Source organism: Plodia interpunctella, chromosome 2 (genome assembly GCF_027563975.2).
Source record: "Plodia interpunctella isolate USDA-ARS_2022_Savannah chromosome 2, ilPloInte3.2, whole genome shotgun sequence".
Classification (NCBI taxonomy): Eukaryota; Metazoa; Arthropoda; class Insecta; order Lepidoptera; family Pyralidae; genus Plodia; species Plodia interpunctella.
In genome coordinates, this window is record NC_071295.1 from 8,476,636 (window position 1) to 8,502,462 (window position 25,827).

Here is a 25,827-nt window from a genome sequence, read left to right on the forward strand (position 1 = left end):
TTTTAATATACTACTTCAATGATATATCCGAAGAAAACGTCTACTTTTCAATAGTTATTTTTAATTCTATTCTATTTAGAACTTCGTCGTGAATAATTTTTTATGTCCATCTAATCCTTTTCAATCGGCGCCAACGCCACGTCTCAAATACTTTCAACTGGAATAAAGACTTTTTGGAATAAAATATATATTTTTAACATTTTTTATTTGAGATTTTTTAATGTATTCCAGGAGGAGAATATTGTTCAATGAAAGATACCTATATTTCTAGTTCAGACCTACATAGTTTGCAAATTTAAACTACTAGACTTAGTAGTATATTAAAAATGCAACAAACACACTAAAATACTCACTTTCGAATGGATATCTATCTAGTATTAGCCAGGAATGCGGTCTAACAGAAAGCTAGACATTTGAAATTTAACGCCAAAAATATAGGTTTGTTGTGTACATGAATAATTACTTTACGATAACATAAAGTTAATGAGTTTGTCCGACTTGTCAGAATGTTAGAATGTTTACAAGGCTCCTATCGTTACCGTTATGGTGGTCCTAAAAGCCCGTTATCGGGTCGTAAAGATATATCCTTCTAATGCGTGTGAAAGTAACATACAATTTGATGGCTTTATAGTTTTGGATGTTACTACAAATGTAGATCACAAACTTTATCACAGAAAACTGGTTAGTGTGCATCTCCTTATTTTTAATCTTTTCCCGTCTATACAGAGTCTATATACAGTTTTTATTTGCCATTTTTACCGAGACTCCCTTCTCATATATAATCCTTACTTGATTCCTATTGCCCTTTATCTCAGAAAAAAGAATTGTTACTGCTACCGCGCGTAAACAAATAAGTATAATTAAATTAAAGCCTTTATAACTTTTACCTCTCGATATTATTATTACTCTATTATATAAATGTTTTTTTTTTAAATCACATCGAACAAAGCTTCGAATCACATTCTGTCGACTGACGGCCTTGTATGTAGTACATGATGCCAATACATTTGCCGTTCATGACAGATACAAATGATTATACAAATAGAGTGTTAAATAAATTATGCGAAAGTTTTGTAGATGGATGGAATTTCTTTTTCAGGCAAAAGGTACTTACGGTTGTTAATAAATATCTTTTCCTTAACTCTCTCAACAGGAACATATGAAAAGAGATTTCATTTATCACGAGATATGATATGTACTAATATTCTTATCTCACATAATTTGATATATATTTTACCTATCCACCTATCAGGTAATTTATTTATAGCAGTGTTCGTACTTATATAATGATCTGTTATTGATTTAATTTATAGACTGTTTCTTTTTTGAGTAATGTTTGCCATTAATCTATGTCTATTTAAATTTTGAATTGTTTGACCTTTGATTGTTTAATTAATTAATATTATACAAATACAGCGTATTTGAATTTGTTATTATGATAATTTAGTTTAGTCTTAAATTTATGAAAATTAAGTTAGTCTTAATGTCTTATGTTTATGTGCAGTGGGCAAACGAGCATGCAGATCGCCTGATGGTAAGCAAATACCATTATTTTTTCTTCTGACACTGTTCATTCTGGAAAAAGTTAAATTCAGACTTCGAAATTTGTAGAATTTAAGAACCAAATAATCTTATAAAATTCAGCAATACGTTTTTGATCCCTGTTCTGAAATTGTTTTCTTAAGAGATGCTCGATATTGGTGTAGTAAGTTGGTGTGTATTTAAGTGCTACCGAGTATTCTATCCATTTCCGTCGGTTTAAAAAAATGAGTTTGTTCAAGATTCCCAGTCAAGTCAGAAATATAATGGCGGGTCCACAAAAGGACCGGAGTGATCACGTGACTGCCATAATGGCGGGGTTGGGAACAGCTGGTCGACTCACACATTTCTTTTTGTAATACCAATGTGAAATAGATGTCCTTGTCGTTGAATATGAAGGTCTCGATTTTGAACCCTGGCTAGGTCAAAATCATAGTGATGTGTCGAATAATCATGCATGACACAAGTTTCTTATTTAGGGAAGGCCAGTGCCAATGTGCCAATAGTGGAGACATGAAAATCGCTGTTGATGATGAGTGAAGTCTTCATCGCCTTATTAATTGCAACTTGTAAGCAGAAAATTTTTAAGTACAATATTTTTTCCTGAATGATCCAGATTAAACTTAAATGAATAAGTTGAAAACATGAGACCAACAATAAGAACTTGTAATAATGGTAATAAAATAAAAATAAACGTCGAGTTTCTTATATGTGTAATTTATTAGCAAATTATAATAAATAATAATGTTAAGACAACAATAATTTGAAAATTATCACCAATGGATAAAAATATATGTTGAGCATGACCATATTGACCATACATTACATACCACGTCAGAGCCATAATGTTGAAGGTCTTTTGTGGTCACATCATGTTTGCTCACTTTTGCTGATCCCTATGCCAGCTGGAAGGAAACTTGTTTGAATATTTATTTCCGAAGAAGCCAACAGTCCAAGAGTGTCTAAACTGTGCAAATTCAATAAATAATATTTCTTATAATAAATATATTTTCTGCGATTCAGTATAGAAAGTATATTAAAATGGCAGACATAGATAAGCATTAAAAGTATACTTAGTTCAGTTACTGCATTTTAGTGAAACTATAAATCAACTTACGTCGAATACAAGTTTTTACTGTGAACAAATAAATTCAATCGCTCCTAGTCAGTGGACCGAGTTAAAACAGAATTCCAGTAAATAAAACAATGAAAATCGCTGATAAACATTTGTTGTATAATCTTGATGCTGCCACAAAAACGTGCAATTACGTATAGGTTAGCGTCATTCGCCGGCTAACTGTAGAAAAAGTTGAATATGCTATTTGGCGGTGGCTCGATGATCGTACGATGTGACGTCACGATACGCGAGCCATTTCATCCAGCTCTCTGTAAAGAATAGTTAGTCTATCATCTACAACATTTATGACATGTGTATTAAATTTAAATTCACGTGTAATGCAAAAAGTTGATAAATAGTTATCTTTTTAGATAACATCCGCTTTAGTATCAATATCAACCAGTGTCACGGTCTCCGTATTTATATACGCTTTCATCTTGATTTTTGCATGTTACAACTGTATACATATACCTACTTTCTCTATAATTAGAACCAATAAACTTTGATTAGGAAAGTGTATTGAGATTAACATTTCCATAATTCTGTCAATTTGCCAAAAATTGGTTTAGATGATCGACGACTTTTTGGACAGTGTCGTGCAGTGTTCATAGCGGTGCATTTGAGTAAATGCCCCTATTCTGTTTCGTCTAGTGGAGTCGCAGGCGAGGCCGGTACAGCGTTGCCGGTCGTGCAGCGCGCCGGTTGTCTCCACTCCAGTCCGCCTCCAACCATCGCCACGCAACCACGCCACGCCGCTGGCGTGAGAACTTTTCAACAAGATATCTGTGCATATCTAGTGACAGTGAGAGTGTGTGAACAGGAATTTTAAGGACTAGGTATTCGAACAGCGACCCAACAACGAAACGATTTTATTTCAAACAATTGCACGAGTTTACCGGTAAGTTCTACACGGTCGTTTTATTCATTTTCAGTGGCTGTTTTGCTTAGTTTATCCAAATTTATTCGTTAATTATCATGATTAATACTGAAGACATTTGTAAAATTATTCAAATTCTGCATTTAAAAATTTTCAACTACCGTCTAACGTTAAAACTTACAACTTTCGAGTTAATAATTTTGATGGCTATTAGGTATTCCTAATAGCCATCAAAATTATTAACTCGAAAGTTGGTAGGTTTTTTTTTCCGGCTTATTAGCCGGAGACAATGATCAAAAACAGATTTCCGAGGTTTTAGTAATTCAATAGATAAATATTTCACTTTATACAGCAATAACATCAAAACTCAAGAACATCATTATAAGTACCATAACTTAGGTTAATTGTTTGTTTCATTAATGGTTACGTATTTAAGACGTCTGCTATATTTTCTAGTCTCCTCTTGACACACTTACCTAGTAGATAAGCTATCGGTACCTAATTCAGCTACGTGAGTAGTTACCTAGAATAATACCTCTAAACATTGATAATTTTATTTCATAAAGGACCTTCTCGTGATTCTATATTATATTTAGTTCGATAGTTCTTTATTTGTTTGAAAAAGAGTTATTACAAAGAATTCCTGATAATCTCTTTTTCAAACAAACTAAATCATGTATGGGACTCGACTTTTGAAACTTAAAAAGGCAGTTCAAAAATGCACTATTGCAGCAATATTGAATTCTCAAATGAAATATTCCCAAATAAATAAATTTGATTTCCTGTAACTACTCGATTATTTATAAATTGAATGAGATATAACACAGAAATCTAATGTAATGATCAAACACTAAAATTCTGAAAAATTATAATATACCTAATCTAGGTAGATATCTAGAGTACCTACGTGTTGTACCTACCTATTTGTCTTCAATCTGGTACAAATAAAACATATCAATATGTAACATGAGTAATCTTTATTATCTTTATTTATATGACCCACTGCTGGGTTTCCTTGTGCCATCACAATCCAGCCTCCTTTACATTGTTGCCATAATTTGGTAAATGCCCTACAGTCTTTATTTTAATTGCTGGGATAGCAGTAGATATCGTAGGAACTGAACTATAATATAGTATTAAATTAGTAAAATTGCAAAATATATTCGACACTAGCTTCGCCCCGGGGCTTCGCTGCCGTGGGAATTTCGGGATAAAAAGTACCCCATATACCTATATTCCAGGTTATATTCTACCCGTGTACCAAATTTCATAAAAATCGGTCCAGTAGATTTTGCGTCAAAGAGTAAAAAACATACACACATTCTCACAAACTTTCGCAATTTTAGTAGGATAATTAGAGAATTGCGTAATTGATTCAAAGATTGCTGAATATTGAACATTTTAGTGGTAATATATAGGTAATATTGCCATTATATTTGAATATTAATAAAATTATGACGTCTATAAAACTCTTTCACGTCAAGTCATGACTTCACCACAGATTTCACTATTTTATTGACTTGTAAGATAAATCCTATAGCGTATGTAATTATACCTACAAAACTATTCATGATGTGAGTAGAATCGCCGCAGTCATAATCAAAATGCATTTTCAGAATATAATATAATTACGACCGAGCCATGTCGTGAACTTGATAGAAATCGAACTTGATAGAAATTAATTTCTCGAGTTTCGGACATATTTAAAACATAAAATAAGATCTGTTTTATAAACATGCATACCGTTGTTGGAGCAAAAAGTTTGTCATTACGCGAATGCAGCCAAAGGTGCTGCTGTGAACTTATTTGTTTCTACGTCACTGTATTTTAATGGTAATCAAAAACAAAACTTATTATCCTTTGTGTGTCTTTGCATACGTATTACATTATCCGTGTCTCAAACAACCGTGAAAGATTATACGTTACTTATAGATCCATAGACGGCAAAGAGGCTGCGCGCGCGCTCTATTATAATAATGGTTCGTGATTATCTGCTGGTCTCGATTAACCCCGACCACCAAGGAGCTACCCTACTGGTTTATTTCCTTGTTGAACGACTTTAATATAACTAAGCCAAGGTGATATCGAAACTAGTCATGATAATCGTCTGGAGAGTTTCTTGATAGGATATTTGATGGTAAGCATTTATTAATTGCATCAATTAGACATTAAAAAAAAAATTAAATAAGTGTGATAAAACTGCTTGGTAAACTTGATTCCTTGACAAGTTATGTTTTAGTGTGGTTTTAGCAACCTTGACAAGACCAGCATAAACATCGCAGCTTGTAAGATAATGTCAGTAATTTGCGTGTACATTACATCCAGCAAAAAGAAATAAAACTCATATCCGACCATCTGTATGGTATCTTGCAGAAATGTCATGTCGCTTGACGGAGTGTCAAGTGAATCAAGGTGACTTCTGTGACAAATAATTTAGAGAAATTCTCAATCTGGAAATTTTTTGCTGTTACATTTTTGCGAAATATTTGTATCTTTTACTTCTTTGTGTTTTGAACTTTTGATTAATGTATAAGCATGGAATTAGTAGGTACTCGTGTTGCACGAAGTACTTATTAAATCCATGTGTATAAGATGTTTTATAAATTTGACATTATATTTTAAAATGACAACAGTAGTTTTAATATAATACACTATAATAATTGCACACCTTACCGGGGTAAAATGTAACTAAAACAATGTTATTTTACCAACAGTTTCTTGTAAATCTATCTTTATGCATATGAAGAAATTTGAATATGGACGATACGAGTTACCTGACGTAAGTATGACGATTTGTCATCAGCGTACTGCATTTTTTTTCCGATTAATCAGTATTGAGTTCAAAGTTATTTATTGTCGGAATATTCTTTCTGATTATATTGTATTTTTTTAATGATACCAATTTTGCTGTCACACAAAATTAATATGTAAGTAGTATACTAATTATCTCATAATATATCTATTCCTTTCCATGGAAGGTAGTCGTTATGACATTTTATGATAAATTAACAACTGCTTCAATTTTAATTACCTATGTATGCAAAAAAAATCTGTTGTTTTCTTTCTGCAGAGTATTTGTTGTCCTATTGATATAAAATGATATAAAATTAATATTTATTTGTCTCTAACAAATTCTCATCAGTTTAACTTTTCTGAGGATGGGAATGTAAATAATTTACAAAATTGTATGCACATTTGATAAAATTGTAAGATATGTACAGTGACGTATATTTGAATACAATCCGACGTGATCGATTATGATGTTTATTCTAAAGAGTCGCCGTCACGAATTGTGTACATTAAGAAGGATGTGACTAAAGCAATATCTCTCCTTATTTGTATTTTTTTCAACTACATCCTAAGAATGTTTGGTTATTTATTTTACAAAATCATTTCCTTCTTTATACCTTGTAAAAAAAAAAGTTATGATACCATCAATAAGGTTTTTGTTAGGCCAAATTTAACCATGAAATAGGATGTATCTCCAAGTTTGATTTATATTTTTCGTTACATTAGCGTTTTTAATCAAGAAAATCACCATTTTATCCATCTCGGTGAAAGTACCTACCTACTTTCGCCCCCGGCTCGAAATAATTCGGCCCGCAAATCTGTATCACCATTGAGCAAGTGCAAAAAAAATGGTGTCATTAGGTCTTCATCTGACGAATATCATCAGGTGATATTGCTAGCTTATAGTTTTGATGTTTTATTTATTTATTGACATAAAACAATATGTACATAGTTGACAATACCATATAAACTTATATTAAGTTTCATGTTTTAATTATTTATTTTGAAACACATTGATACATTACTGTGTTTTGTTATACATATAGTGCTTGCGGAGTGTTATTCCGTTATTTTTAATCTTGGCAAAATATGTAATTTAATTTTTATGCAACTCTCGTCGTATTATAATAGACTAGCTGCGCTCCGGGGCTTCGCTCCCGTGGGAATTTCGGGACAAAAAATCCTTCTCCGTCCGTACTTCGAACTACGTGTATGCAAAATCTCAAGAAGATTGACAAACAAATTAACTTTCGCATTTACAATATTGGTTAGGATTGAGACCCGACATCAGTTTTATTTTTAGTACCATCAAATTTTAAAACACCTTTTATCTACGTTAATACCTACTTGATTTCCTTCAAAAATTTATTGGAAACTTCATGTTGCAAAAACCAGGTCTAGATACCTTAAGCTAGATCTGGTTCGTGTGTGGTCTACCCACTGAACCAAAACGAAACGCGTGATCGGCTTTGCTTATTCATTAATAGCATAGTATAATGTAGGTGTGGGTAAGCAAGTGGGTCAAAGGGCAATATACTTATTGGGCGGCACAGAAGCTATTGTAATTGCGGCCTATTGTCGCATGCATACCATGCACGAAATGTCGTGAAATATGCGCGGGCGCATCATCAATTTATTTATAACCTGTCCCATTATTTCTAATTTGTTCTTTTTATTTGTTATTTTTGTGGTTATTAAACGTAACTGCTGATCGAAAAATCTTTTTAATTGTGATTGTAATTCATTTATTTGAATGACAAAATTTTATATTGTAAGTTAATTATATCGTTACTTCGATTAGAAATCATTAGTTTGTCAATAATTCTTATAGGTGCAACATATTTTATGTGGCTGCAATTAAAAACATAGGCCATTTCATAAACAGTACTAACTTAAATAGTGATCAAATAATTTTATCAGCCACAATATAAATGGTTAGTGCATCTCTTAAAGGAATTTAGAACAATGGGTCTTCTATTGTTTGTTAATAACCGTTTCTAGTTAAACTTGATTTCAATATTAATGCTTTTGTATTATGAGAATTATTACAAGTAAATAAATACAAGTCTTTTGTGAAATTACCGACATGATTTTTATAGTTTCTCCCTGTGAAGCAAAGCATTTACAATAATTAACTTAACGAGTATTGGGCAGCTAATTGTTAGGTTTCATCTTCAAAACGGTTAAATAAACTTCCTGCTAAGTAGTATCCGTTCTCTGCTATATTTTTTTTTGTTGGATGTCTTTCTTCGAGTAGTTTTTTAATGGTAATCCATAACAAAATGATCGATTCTTGTGGCCAGTGTTATTAATTTTTGAAAATTGACTTTAGTTTGAATTTTTTCAGATAAATTCTAAAGCTTGCATAGATGAAGTCTTACCTACTGTATTATGCGTAGTTACATTGCTTAATCTGAGCAGATCGAAACCTTCTTTAAATTTATGAAGCCCCCTTTATAAAAAACTTTCAGTCTTCCTATCCGAAGCAGAGTATCATGTCGGTAACAGTCATAATATTTTTTCATCATTAAAATATAAAAGTTTTATCTCCTTGCTAATAGACATAACATACTGATTTTTGCAACAAATAATGTACGTATTTATGACATGTGGCTATAATCATGTAAGAACTAACAGACACATGATTATTATGAAAATAAACATAACGTGACGTTCGCAGGTCGGCCGCAATTACCCCACGACCTTTGTATGTTTTTGTTTATAATTGAATGACTTCCTTCATAGTACAACATCCAATCTGTGGTTTTAATTACAACATATCTGGAGTTTTATCTTCGGTAAATTTTCTCAGGACTCTACAATGAGTGCTTTGAAGACCGGTCGTCGAACGCACTTGGCTATTAGTCGGTGAAACACCCACGCTCCGACTAGATTGTTACATAGTGGTTACGTGGCCATGTTGTCTGATACTCAAATATATTCAATTACAGTGCTCATCATACTTATCATAAAGAAAATGCAAATTAAAATTTAGGTAAAACAGATTTTTAAAGTGTTTCGTTTTCTGATTATTTGTTGTCACGTCACTCGACATTGACCTCAATTTTTCTTTTCATTTATTGTATCTCTTTGTACTATTATAAAATATTGAATGTTATAAAATGTTAAATAGAACTTTCTCGACACCCCAGTAATATATTTATGACTGAAACTGGTTTAAGTAAGGGCATAAAATAGCTGCTTTCTACGTGTTTCTACGACAATAATTCAATCTGCTCTAACGACATCCACAATATTATCGTTTAGTGCCATTATGTCTTTATAGGTTCAATGGTTTCTTACCTAGGCCTCAAAGTGTCCAGGGTAATAAACATTGTAATTATTATCATCATTGTTAAAGGCTTCATAATTATTATTTTATTGTTATGCATGATATATTCTAGCTTTTATCTCGTCAAGTCACGACTGTAACTACCTTCTTTAAATACTTTGCTCCATTGTGACACCGAAATTGTATCAGAAAAAACCTGTCTCATTTGACTGACAAATATAATGTGCTGCAGCTTTAGTAGGTAGGTACGTAATGTGGTTTCTCCAATAATGTCAACTGCCCTCGACAGGCAATATTCTTCTTTGCGTATTAAGCTTTTTGACGATGAAAAAGATGTATAAAATATAATAAATTATTTAATCTGTAATTAGAAACGTACTCGGAAAGATGTTTAGTGATTTTTGCCCCCAAGGCCCACAGATGGGTTTACGCCTGAGCATAAACTGAACTTAAAATTTTTTACCTATCTTCCAAATGAGTTTCCATCTGGGCATAAACCGTTTTGCTCGGCATAAGCGTAATGTCTTCTGCAAAATCCGCCTAATAAGGGCTATTTTCCTGGAGACTTGTACCGCGTACTCTTGCATATTCCTCGCGCCATATAAGGCTTGGATTGCATCGAGCGCCGTCTTCCGGAATGATCAAGATTCAAACCCGTCATTATGGCCGTGACCGTTGGAGATTAGAAAAAAGAAGTAACTGTAAGTGTTCACAGAGGGTTAGACTGTTTATCTTGATTTATATAACGCACCTGAAGAAGAGTCATAATGGTCCAGCTAAACTATAGGAAATATATACTTCTGTATAGGTATCGTTACTTGTCTGTACAGTTAAATTTCTCTAATAATTTTGTTTCCTTGCTAAAAATTGTTCGGCCACGCGAACGAAGTCGCAGGCATCAGCAAGTATACAAATAAAAGATTACTCTTTTATTTGTATACTTAGAAAAAAATCAGTTCTGAGAGTATACTTACGTATACTCTCAGAACTGATTTTTTTCTCTGATACATTTCCACTACATACCGTCGCCGGTAATCAAATTTATGTATAACTAGCTTGTGCCCGCGCCTTCGCCCGCGTAATTTTCCCACGGGAACAGTTATTTTTCTGGGATGAAAGATACTCTGTGTCCTTCAATAATCCAGATAATAAAATTTTATCCAGATTTTCGGTAATACTAATATTTTTTTTCGGGTTCCTTTATAAGTGTTGATTGATCTGGCTGAAAACTAATTTATTTCAAAACACATATATGCCTATAGCAATCTCGTATAATGTAGCTTTATAATGGTGAAAGAACTTTTGAAATCGGTTTGGTTGCTTCGGAGATTACCCGCCGCAAACATAACAAACTCACAAACGCTTACCACTTTATAATATTAGTACGAATTGTTTTGCACAATGGTCGAGTTTTGTAAAATAGGATTCACCAAGACTTCAAAGAGACACCATATGCTCAAGTAATAATTCGTCAAATTATTTAAGAACAACAAAGAAATAGAAAAAGAACAATACGATTCAATTTTAATGCCAATCGGCTTCTTAATCGAAGTCGGCACAAAGAATGGTATTTGGGAAAGAACTAGTATGGAATTCTAGCAATGGCACAGGTAAATTATGGCGTGCTGCACCCGATATGGGCAAGGTATTGCACTGGAGGAGGATCCAGTGCTTTAGGGTTGACTCAGAAATTGAACGCATCTAATGAATAATTTACCATTATTCGAATAAAGTAGATTATTTAATTTGAAATATATATATATATATATACATATATAATATATATATATATATACATATATATATGTATATATATATAAAAATATATATATATATATATATTTATATATATATATACATATATATATATATATATATATATATATATATATATATATGTATATATATATATATATATATATATATATATATATATATATATATATATATATATATATATATGTATATATATATAAAAATATATATATATATATATATATATATATATATATATATATATATATATATATATATATATATACATATATATATGTATATATATATAAATATATATATATATATATATATATATTTTTATATATATATATATATATGTAAATAAATATGACAAAATCAATTTTGTCACATAATGTACTTTACACAATTGTCAACTTAATAATTCTCATACTTACTTTTGAAATAAGAATATTACATTATTTTAGCGACCTAACAGAAAAATGGTATGTTTAGCTGAATAGATAAATTATTATGGCGTGTTTTTTTTTTATTAAAATCATAAACATCCAAACATCCACACGACGACAGACACTCCAGCATTTTTGCCAATGCAATATATAATCTTCATAGTAATAGATGGCACTTGTAAACATATTTCTATACAAGTTTAAATAGTTTTAAAGTCACTCATTTCCCGGTTCCTTCTCAAGTCGTTAAGCGTTGGGAGGCAAAGGTCCGTTTTTCTACTTTTTTTTCACTGTTCGTGGTCTTCGGCATCCTTAGTTGTTAGATTATTGGCACGCGTATTCTCCTTGACGACATGAAGCGAAAGAGATGTCTTTTTGGATTGTCCATTTTACCGGGACCAAGCGTATACGTTATTGTGGCAATAAACGAATTTTATAGGTTTACTTAACTATGACATTTGAATCTTTCCGTTACAACAAAACACCCTTTGTAGCCAATTCATATACAAATTGAAACCAATAACTGTTGTTAATGTTTTTACGAATGTTAAAATACAATGCGGGTTGCTGCATCTGTTATTGTAAGTTAGCTAACCAATAAAGGGAAGTGTACTGTAAACACAATTAAGTAAACGGGAAATGTTCTGTGATCAAATTCAATAAATCTATCCCTTCAACTTGGAAGGGATTGCAACAGCGGTGTCTAATGCACATCCATAAAGAAAATTGGATATTTATTCAAGAGGGGATATGGATAATTAAATTTTCACACTAACTAGTGATCGTTTGGAGTAAAAGTGAGAAATGTTTAAGTTATTTTTTTTTTGTTTCATTTTTTCCCCCGAAATGTTCACACTTCCCCGTTCGATAAATTCGACTTCGCTTGGGTAAAACTACAATAAATTACACACCTAAACCTGCCTTTCAAATCATTCTCTCTGTTAAAAAAACCCGCGTCAAAATTCATTGCATAGCTTTAAAGATTTAGGCTAGCGACAGACAGCGGGAAGCGACTTTGTTTTACACTATATAGTGATATGAAGTGAAGTAAGCACATACTGTAATATAATTAAGAATTGAATTTATGTATGAATTTCAAGGGTTGTTTACAAGTAACAGTCAGTGGTATTTACGCGTACGCGTTTCAATAACAAACATACAGGTCGGCTTGTAGAAACAAAAACAACGCGAGTTGGTTAATGGTTAATCATCTGTTAAGGTAGATGTTTATTTAACATTTCTGCGGAATAACAAATTTTGCACGTGTACTTAGAGCCATATGCCCCATTGCTACGTTACGTCGACGTAGTTTATCAACGACATTTTTCAAAATCACAAAATTACATTATGTTCAGGAATATAAATCGATTAAAAAAAAAAAAGTTACAACGTGATTTTAGACGTTCCTTTTTTTGGAAATTTATCTTAAATTAGTTTTAAGAATTAGTTGAATAATCAATAAAAATACATTACATATGAATGAATAGCTCAAAGCGAGATTTAGAGTACCTAAATCGTTGCCTAAATCTAAAGCCTAAATCTACCCCGAAGGGCAAAACAGTATAAAAAACACTACCGACGAACTAAAAAATAATATTATATCTTTATCTTGTTCACTTTTTTATTATTTTAGCGAAAGCTAGACGTTACCTACACGCTAGATGTTACAGACGTTATATATATGTATATTTATAGTACGCGTGGGCGATAATTGAAGTCTAGACTTATTTCAATCCAGTTTTATTACTGCTTTACTATCACTTAGATGTAATATAAAATTTAATACTGTTTCTACTTTCACTATTAAAAATAAAATAAATGTTAATTATTATAAGTAAAAAAAAAATAAACAGTATAACCTATTTTTAAATATAAATAACTAGACATAGTTATTTATATTTTTTTTGCTTTTATTTTTTTTTTTTGTAAAAAGTAACATGTGATACAAAATCAAATGTCGACTTGTTTTTCTCACTGTTTTAATGTTTTAATAACAAAACCACTTATTTCAGATAAACGTAATCTCTTCGAATTCTCTTGGTTAATTAATTAATGTATTAATATCTGACCCTTTGATCTTGAAGATAATAAAAACAATTAAACAACAATATGATTGCAGTCGGATCGCCGGGAATTGATAGGTTCAAACCCAAATTTACTATTTACACCTATTTAGTTCGATGACAAGGTATAGAGGAAGGTCACTATGTACAGTCTGGCACAGAGAAATCTGACCCCTTAAGAGATGGTGTTCAAATCGCGAGGGGTCAGATTTCGCTGTGGCAGACTGTACCTAGTTACATGCAATGATTTTATAAAATGTGTAACTTATAAGTATGTACTCGTAATCACGTTAATGTATGCTTCTATACAGACAATACATATTCAAACCTTTGGTGCGTGACTGTTTAACAAAATGACATCGTAGAACTAAATAGTAATATTATATGTCACTAGCTGTTAATATTTATATGTCACTAGCGTCCCTTTCCGGCTTCGCTCGGGTAAAAAAAAAATCATAGAATATACTCAGCTTTTTTCCATCTAAAATATTCTGAAGTATTGCACATACACTCGAGTGTCATGAACGTCTAAAATGCACATAGGGGCATTGAAAACACACAATATTCTTACATTTTGCACACAATTTATTTCCATTTTCATTCGCCTCAGGTCAGGACATAGTACCTGATTGGTACTACAATACAACGCAAGTCTGACACCCACGCCACTTCGCGATCCCGCTTTCGAATCAGGAATCGAATAAAACGCTTGCAATAAACACTGAATCGATTTTCATTCAATTTTATGTTAATATCCTATAGATATTTTTTATCCGACCTTCAAAAGATTTGTTTTTATGAGATTTATTGTTGTATTTAATTTAATGGCAAAAAAGAGATAATATAATTCTGATTTCTAATAATTAGAATTGTTTTAAAAATTCTGAAGGCGATACATTAAACGGATATCATTATGAGCACGCGCCGCACTGGGCGGATTTATTTTTTCTTAGAATGATGTTATTGATTCTAGTACTAGATTACTGACCTAAATGTTAATTAACCTGAGGTTAAATTGGAAAAAGTTTAGTTTAACACCTCTAGACAAAATACCCGTGTGAATACAAAAAAAAATGTTTAGTTAAATGTTTAGTTTTAAAAAATGTACAATACGTATAAAAAAAATGTTTAGTTTTTAAAAATGTACGTTTAAATTAGCGAAATGCTACGTTGGTTAAGTATGATGACACGCACGACTAAACACAGCCCAGACAGTACTGATTTTATAAACTGATGCAACAGTTACGTGAATGTTTAAAACAGATTCTTTTTTACAAAATTTTCACATTAAAATTCACAAAAAAAAAGATCTTTTGTCCATGGATTTAGCAAGCACTTCGTTGTACATGCTAATTCATGCTTTTGTCACATTAAATTTACAGTATATCACAGAGGTCTATGGAAGAAATGCAAACTGCAGCAGCGCCACGTTGTGATTTCATAATTTTTTGTGTATTATGAATTTGCAAAAAAAATATATTTGATAAGAATTTAAGGCATTCATGATGTTTTTATAATTTTTACTCAATTACTATCCTTAGATAATAAAAAGATAACGCTTACTTACAGAGTATGTTTCAAAGTACTTAAAGTTTAATTTACTTGTGTTTTTTTTTAAATTACATACATAAACATAATACAATATATGTGATACAGGTAAATCAAATTACATTGATACTAAATATGGCATGTTTTATACGCATACGGAACCATTACGCGCTCTAAATTTAAATGTAAAGTTGTCACTCAGTCAACCCTCTGAATGTTGCCAAAAAAAGTTTAAACGGTATCCTTTCTACTAATTAGGCAATCAAACGAGCCGCCGACGGCGACTGATGCGATCCATTACATCTTCCAACTATCTATGACACAACACCAGCCAATAATATAGTTTATGCGCATTATAATAGAGCTCAGAATTCCTTGATAACACTTCCCAAATGATCGTGTGGTTATGGTGGTCATTAAATATAAAGCCAGGGCTGTAAAATTGCGTCTCTCGCTAAACCTGACTTAAAACATTGACTAGACCCAGACATGTTAGTCCACTTTATCCCTCGGCGATGGTACAAGTTTACGATTTGTTTTGCGGAGCGAAAATGAGCGGCGAGAATGCGCACGCACAGCTTTTAGGAATATGTTAAAAGTTAAAACAATGTTTATAGGAATTACAACTGTTTATTTAAGTGTGCTAGCAATAAACACTGTCGCGGATGACTACCGCGTCAGTGTTTATTGCTTATTAACTATATTATTCGGTTAAAACTGCTAAAACTATTGTTGTTGAATGAATTGTCGTTTTGACATTAGGGCGTAGAAATCTGTAAATCATACTCGACTACCCAAAAAAAAAGGAATGTTATGTTTTCAGGGTGCATGTATGTGAGTTTCTTTATTGCACCTTATTTCTCAAACGCTTTATCAGATAACAATGTGTGGGATATAATTTAGATTCATGACATTACGCCGGAGATGATGCTATGTGATGTCATTATAAAATCAATATGGCAGATTTGTATAGGGACTCCATTAATTGCAATTGCAGATTTTGTTTACATATTCATTTACCTATATAATTAATTTAAAGTCGGTATTGGTATTTTTTTTCCTTTATTCAAAAAGTGAATGCATTATTTTATTTTTGTCTATAGCCAGTGTTAACGACTTATCAATTAATTTCAGTTATTCAATTTATAACAAAGCTATTACATTTCACTGGAAATCCTATACAGACTGGTTATTTCCGGTCATTATAACAATACAGTGAATCTGTTCAAATTACTTATTGTTAATGTTTATAAGTTGAAAGAATTTATGGATGACGAAATGAATTGACTCAGTTGTTTGATTTTGTAACGAATCATTCATTTAAAAACAAAAAAAAAGCTTTTTAAAATACTGAACTCGTAATGACAAATGTGTCTTCATGTGAATGTATATTTTCCTCACCACATTTAAAGAAATAAATGATATTTATACATCTATCTAAACTAGATATATATGTTCTAATCTTTGCTTAACTATATAACATAATTTAATTGGGAGTCAGGTAAAAAGCACTTAACTGTAGAAAACAAATAAATATAATGATAGCTTGCCAAAAAACGATCAGACCATAGACATAAAAAACCTTTCTACGTATGCAACAGACACAAATATGCTCTCAAGTTGTTAAATATTTAACAGGGTTTACAATTCAGTTGACCCACCGCGTCATCGATTCAAGGTCCGTGGGGGTTCGTATTAATATTGCAAGATCAGGGTCGTGACGACGCATTTGTTTGGGTCAGTTTATTTTTATACTGTGGCATGACATGCGCACGAATAGGAAATATAACGCGCTGTATACGATTACGCAAAACTCGATGTTACGATGGCGGCACCAGAGGATGCGGTAAACACTTAAAAAAAAAACAAAATTCATGTATATATATATATATGTATCAATTATTGATGTCCTTGATGACATAAAATTTAAGTTCCAAATGTAGGAGACAAACTTAACTTTGAAAGTATTTTCATCAAACCACTGCGATGTCAATTTAATATTTATATATAATAAAATATATATATATATATATATAATAAAATCTTCAAAGTTTGTTACTAGCGATAACTGTGTGAAGCGTTGCATGTTTTGTAATTCGATAATTACTGATTATAGATGTTTGTTTTCTGAGGATTTTCCTCATCACCTGGAAGAATGAAGCATGTCACACATAAATCTAAGCAGTCTATTCTTCATTTCTTCCCCATTTACCCGGTAAACAGGGACGATTCGATTCCATCTTAGGAAACCACGATGACAGTTTCTGAAAAAACTATTTAAATAAACCTTATGCATGCTAGAAAGGACAAAATTCCAAAGCGAGTCTCGGTTACTCATGAATCTTGTAAAGCGAGCACGTATTTGTGCAGACTCCATATTTGTGCAAACAGAGATAGTAACGTGCCTGTAAAGTAAGCATGATATTATCAAGTGCTAAATCCACCAGAGGAATACACAGCTATCTAGTGTTGAGCGCATCTTAAAGACATTGGCTGCATTTAGGTTTCAGTCATAAGGAAAAAAAATGAATCCTTATGCTTTTGTCACACAAAAAGCGAATTGGGAGCGTATAAGCGAACGCGAACCGACTTTTATACAGAACAAATAAGACTTTCTGGCATTATTGGATCATTGTCTTAAATTAAAATTTAAGACAACTATTCCTGAATAATGTTAATAATTATTATAATTTAATAATTATAATTGTTAACATTATTCTAGAAGCAGTTGATCCAAATAACCGTTTCATTTTTTCAAAGGTTCGTGTCCAATATACAGTTACATCCTATGTAAATTAGGCAACTTTTTAAGGTTTTAAAGTATTCATGACACAAACAGTCACTTTGGTAATCGGGCAAGGCACTTTTAGATAAAATACTCTAAGGAGAGACAACTACCTACCTGAGTCTCGCCACTTCGACGCCCAGGATGGACAAAAAACACCATTTCCTTAACATTTTGTTTACAAAACCTCCGACACTAAGGCTCTTTGTGTGCCTCCACCCTTACGGCCTTTAGTGACCCTTTTTTGTCCGCATGCTTCTCCATTTTGAGTTTGCGAGTTTCATTCATTAGTATAATAAGATCTTATGTTTTCAATTCGTAAAATAATTAAAAAGAAGGTTACTTCGGCTTCTGACCGAATGAAAATTTAAGGAAAAAATTGATTCTTAAAATTTATATTAGATGTATGGCTTCTTTTGCCGTAGGGCAACAAGTTTGGTACAATATGTTCGTAACAAAATGATACATATACTCATGAAAAAGTAATTTACCCGAAATTCAAAACACAAATAATATATAGAGTTGCATAATCATTGGCGTAAAGTACGTGTCGCCTCAATTCACAGGTATGATGTCATTTACTGTGCTAAGTCTACGGTCAACATAGCCGAGTGCACATGGTCAAACTTCAAAAATAATCCTATCCTTTTCTGACGTGTCTTGAAGAAAAACTTGTATACGTAGGCGAATGTCACTAAAATTATATGCAGTGATTCACGTACCTAAAACATATGACAAACATATTTTCTTTGAAATGAAACAAAATCTCGTTTCATGTCGGAGGAAACAGCTTTACAATTATATCGAAACAGGAAAAAAATGGAATCTACAAGTAATAATCAGATGGTCGTAAGTTTCTTAATCCCCCGGCTTATGACTGACATATTAATATCAGACTTCCTACGTTGTATAGAATTGAAGTAATTATTCATTTCGTTTGTACTATGTTCTCTTTCATTAATCACTTATCGATGCTAAGTAACAGATAAGACGAGAAGTCAAGGTAACTTCTTATCATAATATCCTAGTTTAGTTTGAAAATGGTTTCAAGGAAATAGCTCATAAGATAATTTGTATAGAAAACTAATGAAAATTGTCGATACTTACAAGGTCTATTTTTACATTTTTATTAATGGGCTTTCAAAAGTACTTTGCAATATAAATTGCAGTAAGTTTTTCTGCATTATGTTTCAATTTTTAATTTAGCGACGATATCTTCGTGATAATGATTAAATGTTTGCATTGTCAAGTTAATACTTAAACATTTATTACATAACCCCAAATTTATTATTATTGGGACCCAGGAAAAATAGGTACATTATTGCGTAAAAAATATTTATTACATAAAAATAAAAACAAAAACAAGGTTACAGGCAGAAATAGTTCAGTTTTTATGATAACTTTATGTTTATGAGGCTAGTCCACGGGGAAATATCGCCGAGCCTTGTTTGTGTCCATTTCATTCGGTGTGTCAACAAAGTTGTCGTCAGCAAAACAGTCAATGGCACATCTACCTACCCAAATTCATTACAGATTCGCCTCTATTACCACCGCATTGAGGTTGCTTCAGGGTGACATGAGATGTAGTTGACTATACTTAATCTGTATTACTTATTTTGTGTCACCGTTCCTTCGACCTTGCTGGCGTAAACATATTTATCAGCGATTGCTTGCTTTCTAACTGGCATTCGGTATCTTTTTTCGTTTATCACTATCTATATTTTTTAGTTTAGTTTACTATACATTTTTGTAACTTCATAAGAAATCAGGTTTAAGACCCGAATGTTCTTTTAAGATCAACGTTTATCTAAAATTTATACCAAATTCATATTGTTTAAACAAACATAATTTATTCAATAGACTTAACAATTTAATCAATGCAGTATATTCTAAACTGCCAATAAAATTATAATAAACTTATTTTTAATACATGCCTCCTAATCTACGCGATATCGCAACAGTTCAATGCACGAATGAGGTCACAAGGTTAAAAAATAAGTACAAGAACTAAATATTAAAACACAATGGTTTCAGTAAAAACAGTTTGGGTTTCTGAAATACGAGACATTCCAAAATAATGGAAGGACTATTAATAGTAATCAGGGAAGACAAGCTGAAGTGAAAGCATACATCTTGCGTCTAGCAATTTTAAAAACGACCCGTAAATAATTCCAAGCCAAATTGAGGCCATCAAGCTGGCGTGACAGTTAACGTGATCCTTTTGAAGCAAAAAATAAATACCTAGAATGATTTAATATATAAACGAATGAATATCCTTTGAAGTTTTTGGATTTATATGAGTTCATTATTATGATTTATGTGTTAAAAGTATATGTTAATGAAAACAGTATGTTGTTCTGTTAATGTTTTATCTATAAATTTAAAATGATCGCAATAGTTAGTGCATATAAGTTCCCACGGGCAAGTTGCAGATTGCGTGCTAACTAATGGGCGTTAGTCAGATGAGATTACACGCACTTACGCACTGGTGCATAACACTCACAGCCGCAAACGCAGCTAATTATACACAGCTCTCATCCCTCAAGGAACTCCATACAAAACTTCTCCATTACAACTTTTTGCCCAGCAACCAGTCCCTGACAAATTAGTACTTGTGGATTCCACTTCATCTCTCTCCTTCAGACTTTGCAGCAAAACGCTTTGCTTATGAAATGTCAATTTTTTTCCCTAAATGCCATAGAAGTGTCTAATAAATCTTCATTGCCCTTCGTCTTCGTCGACGGGGCGTTAAAAGCAAAAACGGTTTGGCTTACGTTAATAAATTCTGCGTAAGGATCAAAATAGAGCGAATTTTTTATAAGTTATTTGTTGTGTACATGTTTTTTTGTTACATTTAATTGGAAACATTTGGTTGACACAGACAATAATAATTAGGTATTGAATGTTATGCACCGTCCGGTTACTTTTGGGTGTCTTGGCTGCCATGTGAATAGTTTTGTGTGTTGTATCGATTTACATTTGCATACGTTATTACATACGTGTGTAGACGATGACGTTGTGACGCTAAATGTCTGATCACCTTTTTTGGATTAGTTTTATTTGCTTTCTGTTATACATGTTATACAATGTTGATGATGTTTAGTTCATTTAGGAATCTTTTGTCTGAAGTGAAATCTAGTTTTCAGAGGTGTATTAATTAGCTGTTGACTGACGTCTGTATGATTCGTTTGGTAGACGTTTTGCAAGCCACCCACTCATGCATTATTTGCTAAGTTGTCTACTTTCACTGTTCGCGTCTCTAAATCTGCAGTGACCATTACTCTCTCATTGTCCAACTGGCAAACTATGTCAAACTTTAAACACTTACCTACAGATACTCTCAGACATGTTTAAATAACACAATTTATTCTAATCGTTTTCATAAATCATTTTAAGTGACATTAGTATCACGATTCTCACTAATATAAAGCTATTGGGTAAATAATAAAGTACATTAGTAAAGATTATATGGAAAACGATTTTTCTTAATTATTTGCATATGCATAGTAAATATAATTGACCACAAATAAAACATATTTCTATTTTAATGTAATGTATTTATTTTTAGTTTACACGTAGTTGGGTCACAAATTTTAATTTTATAGTATTTTTTTATTCATAGAATTCTTATTAGCCATATTGCAATCACGTAAGCCGTGCCAATTTTTTTTGTCTTGCATCATAATACATAACTGTGTAATGACAACGGGAAACACAGTGGTCACGAAACGGAAGATGGCGTTTTTGTCATTTTGGTTATTTACCTCAAGGTTAGGTTTTAAAACTACCACAGATACTTCCAAGGTGAGATTCAGCTAAATGTGGTTGTTATACAGTATACAATAAATTTACGAAGTTGAAAAAATAACTATTTAGTACTAAAGCGAATATGGATTCGCTGGGGTTTCGTTTCTTCTGTAGCATTGGAACTTCAAGATTCAAGAAACGAATGGGAATAGGGTCGTATGAGAGAGAAAATATCAACTTTTTTACAGAAAATTACCGACTGTCTATGATGCTGAGAGAAAGAAACACTGAATCTAGAAATTAGGAAACAGAAATCTTAGGATTATTCTTAAAAATAATAAATGCATCAACAAAATGTAAAGTACTTGATAATATTTATGTTCTGGTGGCATTGCCACTGTACTGTACTTTTAGTTATAATTTATATCATATTTTATTTTGTTTTAGGCCACACTCTAGAATTAAGATATAGAGACTTGTATTGCGTGCGTAGGACAAAATGACAGTTATTTGCATATGATTTGCAATCCTTCGTCATATTGTATTCAGAAGGAGGTGAAGTCACGCCTCCTTTTAGAATAATATCAGATAATAGAATTACCGAACTAACCTAGTTGTACGATTGTTTTTTTTTTCTGATATATTTTTGTGACAGTGATACAAATATGATTTTTAATAGTACATACACTAACACAAGAATATACATTAAGTACAACAATTTTCGATTAAAATAATATTTATCTGTTTTCATAACTCTTATCTCTATTCTAGAAATTCATAAAATCATATGAGACATAAATGTACGATATCAAGTCAAATCAAAGTCAGCTTTTACTGTGACCTTGTCATTAATAAATATTTTATTACTATAATTTGATCTTTGATATCACATTACGACGACGATGCTACTGTACATTTAGTACTTCTAGCTTGAGTTAATTACTTAGTTATAACTGAATATACGTGACTTCATATAGTTATATATAGTTCTATGGCGATGAATATGTTCTGTGGGATGAAATGTAAATTTTTTTGTGAGTCTCAAAACTTCAAATAAAACAACAATAAAGATAGGAAGCGATAAGAGAAACAGAAGAAACACTTTAACTATAACGTCAACTGTACCCATAAGTTATCTTAAAGGAAGCAGGACATTATCTTCATACAAATAAATAGCTCCATTGTTAAGTACTCTTCAGAACTATAAAATAAATAGGGCATAAATGCCCTCCTTGTGGGACACCGCCTTTTGATATATTGCAAGCAGCAACATCGTGCGGTCTATACAGATAGCCTTTGAACTATCGAAGACCTAAATGACAAACTGAGATTGTATGCTGCCTTTTACTGATATCATATAATATGTGTGAAAATGTATAAAGCATAAAACGCAGAGACGCTACAGGATACAAGTATGATATAATTTTTACGCAGGGAAGGATAACCATAACATAAATATCACGTTATATGCCTACTTAAATTATATTGCGGATTATTAAAAATAATTATGACTGTATGCAATAAACATGAACCAGCTAGAGTGCAAAGATCTAAAATGAATACAACTAAAAACCGTTACGTTGCCTCAAAACGGAAAAGATTTGGCGCGGCGAATCGCGCCACATTTTACCTGCCTTTTTAGTTGCGTGTCTCGGAACAGCTGTTTAGGGGTCGACCATTGAAATGCAATCATTGAATAATTCTTGATTTCTTTTATTCGACGTTTCTGATAATTCGATTTTTTTTTTATCACGATAGCCTTGCCGTCTGTAATATCTGTTGTATTTTTGTTAACTTTGCTGATTTTATTATTGCTTGTTACAGGAGTGCATGAAGTGGGATGTCGAGTTTGCTCGCTTTAATTTCGAGGTATGTACTAAAGTTATCTTTTTTTTTTAGGTTAAAATATTGTTAAACTCAATTATAAGATCACAGTGAACATGCGTGACCGATAAACCGCCTCGTTGATCGAAATATTAGTTGCACTGTATTTCCTTTTCATAACTACTTATTTTGATAATTTAGACTACTGATTGTTTTAAATAAAGCATATATTTTTTTAATTTAAATAAAATAAAAACGTGTTAACAATAAATACACGTATTGTCCATTAATTATTTGCAGTAAACTGAACGCACTTTGAACTAGCAAAGATAAATCATAGATATTTCTAGATAATCAAGGCCCTGACTTCATAGCTTCATTATGTACGTTGAGCAATGTATCAATTGAACGTATAATGAAATTATAAATCTAATTTTTATAAGTTTTTAATAATTCACTTTGATGAAAAGATATGTATCCATTGTAGTTGAAACCTTGATCATTGTGATCATGTTTGGGCTAGCAATATTATTCTACGTCTGACTTAATTAATGAAGGCCCCTGATCTAATTGGGTATTGATTAAAACAACTAGTTTCGATTAAACATGGCCGTAATTGATTTCATCTGGATCAATGGCGTTTGTTCTCGTCTTGTCTCGATTAGTGGCTCGCCAGTATTTTGTAAGGTTCAGTTGAAAAGTAACGAACTAACACATTAGTTTACTACTTAATAAGGACTAGAAAACGGACAAGAATAAAAGTAAAACTTCTTAAAAAACAAGTGTCACTTAAATCTTGACGACGGCCGTGCGAAGTGGATACGAAAAAGAAGGAAAGCGGGCCTTGGCTCCGACCCTCAACAGCCGCGGAATCAACTGGGAAAACAACCAGATGAGTGAGACAGAGGGTAAAATATAATAGGAGCTAAAGCTAACAGTGAGTTTTTACTCACTGTTTGCTTTAGCTCATATATATATGTATTTACAATCGTACGAAAATGATTACGAAGCAAATTGAAAATGGTGTCTCCTTCGACATAAAGCTGTGCAACTAAGTGTAATCCGAGGATTGTTGCATTACATCATGTGGAAATTCCAAGATTTGCTGAACAAGATTAAACCGTAGTCGGCCTTAAAAATGTTGCAATTCACGCAAGCGGCTCTTTATTCATTTACTTATGAGTAGAAAAATTAAATTATCTGTTATTCTTGAATTTAGAGTGTGTTTATATTGCAGTACGAGATGGTTTTTCATACAATTACCATTTACGGTTTTATCTGAAATATTTTCCTGAAAATTTAGTTCAGCTTTTCAAATTATTATAGGTACTAGACTACGAGTACTTAGTAGGTAGCACTGACCGTAATAAGAAACGTTCGGTAGAAACGATATTGCACTTGATTCACTGAATTTTATTTCGCTCAAAACTTTATTTATTTTTATTATTGTTTTTGGTTATTTTTGTACATTTAATTATTTGTCTACTAAAATAGCTACCTAATTTAGATTTTTTTTTTCAAACAGTATATTCTACCAGGATATTCACAATAATACGACTGCTATGGCGTCATTGAGATTAACAAATCTTATCTGCCAGATAAGAGTCTGGGTTAAAATTCCAATATTGTGTTCGTAGTTATCCAAACAACAAATGTAACTAGAGTTAGCGCCAAAAAGTCCTGCGGCAATATGTGGAACTAACAATAACAGATCGGTCACGTTGTTGTTGTTAGCGACTAAAGCGCCGCGTCTGGTGGGGACTTCTTTGGTGATTTTTAATGCCGGCTGCACACTATCGCCGAACTCGAAAGATGTCGACGCGAATGCATGAACATTGCGTAGTTTGGAGTCCTTTTATTTACCACAATGAAAAATGAACAACTATGAGAACAACATGTAATGAGTACAGAATGAAATTGAGTGGGAAAAGAAGAAGAGGAAGACTGTAGAAGATATGGATAGAGTGTGTTCGGCTGGATATGGAGAGAAGAAGGAGATGGAAGAGGCTGACATGTTGTACCGTAAGCGGATGATGATGAA

At 32.2% G+C, this 25,827-nt stretch overlaps 1 protein-coding gene across 2 annotated transcripts in view; it reads left to right on the plus strand.

The window, feature by feature from the left end:
- Positions 1 to 1,448: 1,448 nt before the first annotated feature.
- The window catches only part of wdp (windpipe), a 39,728-nt gene continuing 15,349 nt past the window's right edge, over positions 1,449 to 25,827 (plus strand). Inside the window, exons 1-2 of one of the 2 annotated variants that reach the window (XM_053757367.1) lie at positions 1,449 to 1,534; positions 23,787 to 23,831. The gene's annotated coding sequence lies outside the window, so the exon portion shown is untranslated. Of the gene's footprint in view, positions 1,535 to 2,963; positions 3,555 to 23,786; positions 23,832 to 25,827 lie in introns of those variants that run through there. The other variant, XM_053757358.2, reaches the window with a different exon arrangement.